The 6,453-nt window shown below is 45.4% G+C and overlaps 1 pseudogene; it reads right to left on the reverse strand.

Moving 5' to 3' along the window:
- Positions 1-960: 960 nt before the first annotated feature.
- Positions 961-2,737, reverse strand: LOC116099144 (annotated as a pseudogene).
- Positions 2,738-6,453: the final 3,716 nt, after the last annotated feature.

Genomic DNA, 6,453 nt, shown 5'->3' on the forward strand with positions numbered 1-6,453 from the left:
AAAAAAAAAAAAAGAAAAGAAAGAAAGAAAGAAAGAAAGAAAGAAATTAAAAATAAATAAATAGTTAACACTTCCCAAGTAGAAGCACATTTGTATGCTGAGTGAGAAATGGTCCCAATGGTCCAGGAGGTATCTGGGAGCTCCAGCAGGCCGGGGCCCTCTTTCTGAGAAGGGCAGGGATGGAGAACTGTTTATAGAAACATGTTCATGGTGACGCCTCCTGACCTCTGAGCCAAAGGCTGACCAGCGTGAAAGGCAAGAAGCAAAGACTCCTGCTTGCAAGCCACCTAGGGTCTCAGGAGAAAAAGTCCCAGGCCATACAGCTGGCCGCTGGCCTGCCCCAGAGGAGACAGACAAGACAAGGAGATACCTCTTCAGTTAGGAAACCAGACCTCTAGCGCTCTCAGGAGCAAACCAGCGCTAAGCAAAGAGGAACTCTGTCTTAACCTCAAGAGACTAGAAGTCACTCTCTGACGAGAGGAAGAAACAATTGTGCCCATTTTCCTGTTCCCCTTTGCCATACTTTACTGGGGTTCTCAGGCTTCCTATGGAGTAGGGCAGAAGAGAGATCAGTCTGGCCACTTTTTCCCTTTTCAAAATGAGCCAGCCTTGTACGTGGAGATGGAGTGTGGGCAAGGTTGACAAGAATAGAAACAAACAAGACTAAGGGTATGGGGACAAGGCTCAGTTGGTAGAGTGTTTGCCTAGCCCTGGGTTTGAACCCCAGCACTTCGTAAACCTGACATACAATCCTAGCCCTAGGGAGGTAGAGGTAGGAAGATCACAGGTTCAAAGTCAGTCTTGGCTATGTAACAAGTTCAAGACCAGCCTGGGTACATGAGACACTATAGGGAGCAAGGAAGAAGAGAGAAGAGAAAGGAGAAGTGTGTGTGTGTGTGTGTGTGTGTGTGTGTGTGTGTGTGTGTGTGTTTGTGTGTGTGTCTGTATTTAGACCAAAGGTCCATATTTCTACACCTTACATTTTATTTTATTTTATTTTTTTATTCAAAACTGATTTATTGGAACCACAGAAAGAGATACATCTTAACAATGATAGCGGTCTAATACAAAAATACTCCTAGGTTCAGTCAGACTTATACTTGATAAAAATGTATGTCCATATACTTCGGAACAGTACGTAAGGCAAGAGCCAAAATGTGGGTGCCATCCAGAGTGAGAATGACACTGGGCCCTCCTATTCAAGTGCATTATGCTCTTTATAATGTCCTCTCTCTTTATCCTCTCCCCTACTTCTGTGGTCCCTCATACTTTGAAAATGCTGGAATGCAAGCCCTACAATTTTCAAACATAGTTGCTGTTCAAGGGTGGGTCTGTACTGTACTCATTAGGCTGAAAATAAGCTCATGGTTTACCCATCTCAACACAACTACCTCAAATCAGAAGAATTTGATTGAAATTCAAAAAAATTATATCTTTCCAAAGTACATCCAAAAATGCTTGAATACACATGGTCTGTGCCTCTAATGATTCACTTGAGTCCTGCCTTCCATTTATCAGAGCCCAGAAATGACCTCACCTAATATATTCCCAACAAGAACATAGCCTGGCCTCCAAATTGTAGACAAAGTATTTCCGACAATCTGAACATCTCTTACTCACAAAGTAGACCTGCTTTGGCTGCATTATACCCTTGAGTGTATCCATAAGCTCTGAACAAAGTTGTACAAATCTGTCTGGAATAACATCACCAATGTCATTTTAGACCTCATCAGGGGGCAGGGTACTTCTCCAGGGTCAGCTGTGTGAGGTTGGCAGTATGCTGCAACAGCTTCTTCAGGCTGCCCACGGACAAAAACTTCTTCACAAAATTGACTTCAGTGAGCTGGGAACACTGGCTCAGCGCAGGCAAGAGGGCACTGATTTGCGAGTCCATGAGCATACAGCCCTTCAGTTTGAATGTCTGCAAAGTAGTTTTCACTCTTTCTAGCAGGCTTCCTAGAAATGGATCACTTAAATGTATGAAGGTGACACCACTCAGGTCTAGGTGTTTGAGCTGATGGATGCTTGGACACTGGGACAGATACTTCATATTGGATTCTGTCAGCATACAGCAAGTGATAGCAAGGGTCTCTAATGTACTTTCCAAGCACCTGAGCACTTGGTCCAGGCGTTCATTCACGAAGCAGACGTCATTCAAATAGAGATGCCGGAGCTTATGCAGGTTGGAGAACTGGTGAAAGATCTCTGCAACATAGGAGGCTTCGAGCTCTCGGTCCCGAGGCCTATCCAAAGGTATGCCCATTTCCTTGAAAAGGAGTTTCTGGAGGTTTTTCATCTGGCCCAGGCCAGGGGCTAGCAATGCAAGGGTATATATATCCCAGCATGAGTTTATTACTACTAATTCCTGGAGTGAGCCTGGATCAAAAACCTTCAACACAGCCAGTGGATCATAGGCAGGAATGGCCCCAAACTCCAGCTTCTTACAGATCACCTGTATCATATTTTTTCTCTACTTTGCCCACCAATAAAAATATTTTAGGTATTTGGAGGGATGGCAGGACATGAGGGAAAGGTTCATCAATATAGTCATGGTATGTTTCCCCCCTAGGATGGGATGATTTTCCACTGGTTGGTTCTTGACAAAGACATCTGGAGAGCAGCATACATGCTGTAATCCAGCCCAACCATTCCAGAAATCGTGGTGAGCATCTCGCAAATCAAGCACTTCTAGTTTCCACCTGCTGTGGGTAAAGAAAAAGGACATTCATATGACAAGAGACACAATATTTAATCTGCATGATCCACAATTCAACTTCCCTTTCATCTATTCCTTGAACACATACTGCTTCCATTTCTAGTGGCTGGGGAAGAGGCAGGGATAGACTCATTGTATATAGACTATTTCTGTTCTCAGCTGTCCTATGTACACCACAGTTGTTTTTAATTCCTTTCTAGAAGATACTGACCCCTACAATCAGAGGCCTCTGATTCACCAAGCACCCATTGTGAAGACTGTATTCACTTCCTGTCATCCTCGCACATTCCTCCATGCTACCTTGCACTCACTTACGCACCTTACATTTTAAGACAGGGTTTCCCGCTAACCCTGGAGCTCACTGATTAGCTTGTCTGGGAGCTCAGGGGATCCTTCTGTACCTGCCTCCCCTATGCTGGGACTTCAGCTGTGTCTGCTTTTATATAGCGGGTGAGAATCTGCCTCCAGTACCTCTCCTGAGCAGCAAGCACTTTCCTAGCAGAGTCATTTCTCCTGACTCTGGCATCAGCATTCTTTAAGTAGTTGCTTATAGAAAGACCACACAATGTCCCAAAACTTCTAAAAAGTCATGTGGAGTAAAAATATATTCCAAGTTCTTTCCCCTAGATTCTTTTTGTTCTTCTCCTGAGACAGAGCCTCATTGTGTAGCCCTGAATGTCCTGGAATTTGCTCTGTAGATCAGGCTAACCTGAAACCCAGAGATCTGCCTGTCCTGCCTTCTGAAAGCTGGGATTAAAGGCATGCACTGCTACACCTGGCTCCCCTAGCTTCTTGGAACCCAGTCATCATCCCTGGTTGCCTTATCATGAAGCCACATACCATAGGCTCTTCCTCAACTCAGCCCCTGTGTAAATGTCACTTTGACGCCCACTGATCAACCAGAATGTCCTTTAGAATGTCTTCCACCTACAAGTTGTAAAGTTCAGATTTCCATCTTTCAAGGAAACACCATCTGCAATCTGGAGTAAGGCAAGTGACTCAGCTGGAGGAGGAAAGCGCAGTGCGGTTGACCAAAGGGGACATCATCTCTGACCCAGCACAGCCTATCACAGAAACCCAGGGGCGTGCTAATCAGACCAGAGCCTGAGCTTTTGTCATTATTTGACTGGATTTTATGGTATTTTAAAATGTTCGCGGAGGGTGTATACTGTGTGGTATTCTGCCCAGGGATGAAGAAGGACAAGCAAGAAGCCAGCTTTGAGGGAGAAGTGGCAGGAGACAGAGAAGTTGCTCTCTAACCAGGGCAGTTCCTCTCTTCTGGGTACAGACTAGTGAAGTTAGGAGACCCTGAGCGCCAGAGACCTGGGCCCAGCTCTTCACTCTGCCTTGTCTTCAGGACCACACAAAACGAGCTGCTAATTATTATCACAAAGAGAGAAGGAATCATCCAGAAAAATTGAGTGCAGCTTCAGCGAGCATGGGAAGAACACCCCGAGGATCCCATAAGAGGGAAACTGTCCACTTGACCACAGTGGTCAGGAGTTAGCACGAGCTCATCAGCATGGAGGAACCAAAGCTGATGACAGCAAGAGTCCTGGCAAGGGTCCTGCCATCCACTCATTCAGATGTCACACTGTTGTGGGCCAGAGTCCCCTCCTTGGGGGATGATGGAATGAGACATGGTGGGCAGTGTAAAATGACATGGTGTGTATGAATCACAAATGGCATGCTTTCTCAAGCCTCATGTGCATTTAGTGAACAGTTACTTAGACCTTGACCACAAATGTCTGGCTTGCTGATCAGATTGAGTTTCCTGATGCCAAGAGTGGGTAAAAATGTCCAGCTCTGTGTGCCCCAATCGCCATGCAGAGTCCTGAGTACAAACCCAGAGAAAGAGTGGGGTCACCAAAACCATGAAATTCCACAATCGTACATTTGTATGGACTGTCAGGTTGATAGGACTCAGAAACATCCATGAAGCCAGTGAGGTAACTCAATGCTTTGCTATGCAAGCCTAATGATCTGAGTTCATACCTAAATCCCATATGAAAAGAGTCAGATATAGTGGCACAGGTCTGTAAACCCAGCATTCCTGTAGCAAGATGGGAGGCGGAGAGGAGAATCAGCCAGCCAGCCTAGAATAGACAGCACACCCAAACAAGCAAACCCCTGCCTTAACACCCTCTCTCTCTCTCTCTCTCTCTCTCTCTCTCTCTCTCTCTCTCTCTGTCACACACACACACACACTAATAAGAACAATAATAATATTTTTTGTTTTGTTTTGTTTTGTTGTTTTTTTTTTCCGAGACAGGGTTTCTCTGTGTAGCCCTGGCTGTCCTGGAACTCACTCTGTAGACCAGGCTGGCATCGAACTCAGAAATCCACCTGCCCCTGCCTCCCAAGTGCTGGGATTAAAGGCGTGCACCACCACTGCCCAATATTTTTTTAAGATTTATTTTTTTATGTATATGAATACACTGTAACTGTACAGATGGCTGTGAGCTATCATGTGTGGTGCTGCTTGGAATTGAACTCAGGACCTCTGCCGGTCCTATTCCTTCCAGCCCTGTTTGCTCCAGACTGTACACTCCAAATTCACTGTAGCTGTCTTCAGACGCACCAGAAGAGGGCATCAGATCTCATCACAGATAGTTGTGAGCCACCATGTGGTTGCTGGAATCCGAACTCAGGACCTTCAGAAGAGCAATTAGTGCTCTTACCCGCTGAGCCCAATAATATATTTTTAAATGCAGAGAAGATACACTTCTGAGAATATCTGAGCACATTATTCCTCTAGAGCATCAGTCCTCAACCTGTGGGTCACAGCCTCTCTGAGGTCACATGTCAACTATCCTGCATGTCTGATATTTACATTAGAGTTTGTAACAGTAGCAAAATTACAGTTATGAAATAGCAACAAAATAATCTTAAGGTTGTGAGTCACCACAGTATGAAGAACTGCATTAAAGGGTGGCCGCATTAGGAAGGTTGAGAACCACTGCTCTAGTAAGCAGTGAGGGTAACTGAGGGGTAAGTCCCACCCTCAATATGGAAGTCACCTTCTAACATGTGGCTCAGAAAGAAAGATAGTTGAGGAAAAGCCCATGTCCCCTGCCCTGACAAGTGAGTCTGTTGCTGCTGCCATTCTCTGTGGACATTGATCCCTTCCAATATGAACTCAGTACCAGCAGATCTTTGGGGAGCTCCAAGCCTTGCGCATTAGGCTGGGTCTCTGAGCTTTGCGAAGGGGGCAGCTACAGCCATCTCAGTCCCTCTGTTGTGTAGAGACATTGTTGACCTGCCCAGATCCTCTGATGTAAGCCACCCCAATCTTTTCAAGACACACAGACCTTCTTTAGAGTCTGCTTCTCCATGGAGTCCTAATACAACAAACAGCCTATACCCCAGCAGGATGTCCGTCCTCTGCAAACTACAACCATTAGGCCAATACATTCTATATCCTCGACAAATGCCATAATTGGATGGTGACTTGGGGGTATCTCTGTCACCTCAACAGTCAAGCAAAGTGATGTGGGGGAGGCTGGAGAGATGGTTCAGTAGTTAAGAGCACTCGCTGCTCTTCCAGAGGACCTGGGTTTGATTCCCATAACCCATGTGGCAGCTCACAACCATCTGGACTCCAGTTCTTCTGGCTTCTATAGGCACTAAGTAAGTTCATGGTGCACAGATATACATGTAGGCAAAAGAGTCATACACATAAAATAAGAATTTAAAAATTAAAACTACATGGAGTGCATTACGTGGAAATACCTAAC

The sequence above is a fragment of the Mastomys coucha genome, unplaced genomic scaffold (assembly GCF_008632895.1).
Source record: "Mastomys coucha isolate ucsf_1 unplaced genomic scaffold, UCSF_Mcou_1 pScaffold20, whole genome shotgun sequence".
Lineage (NCBI taxonomy): Eukaryota > Metazoa > Chordata > Mammalia > Rodentia > Muridae > Mastomys > Mastomys coucha.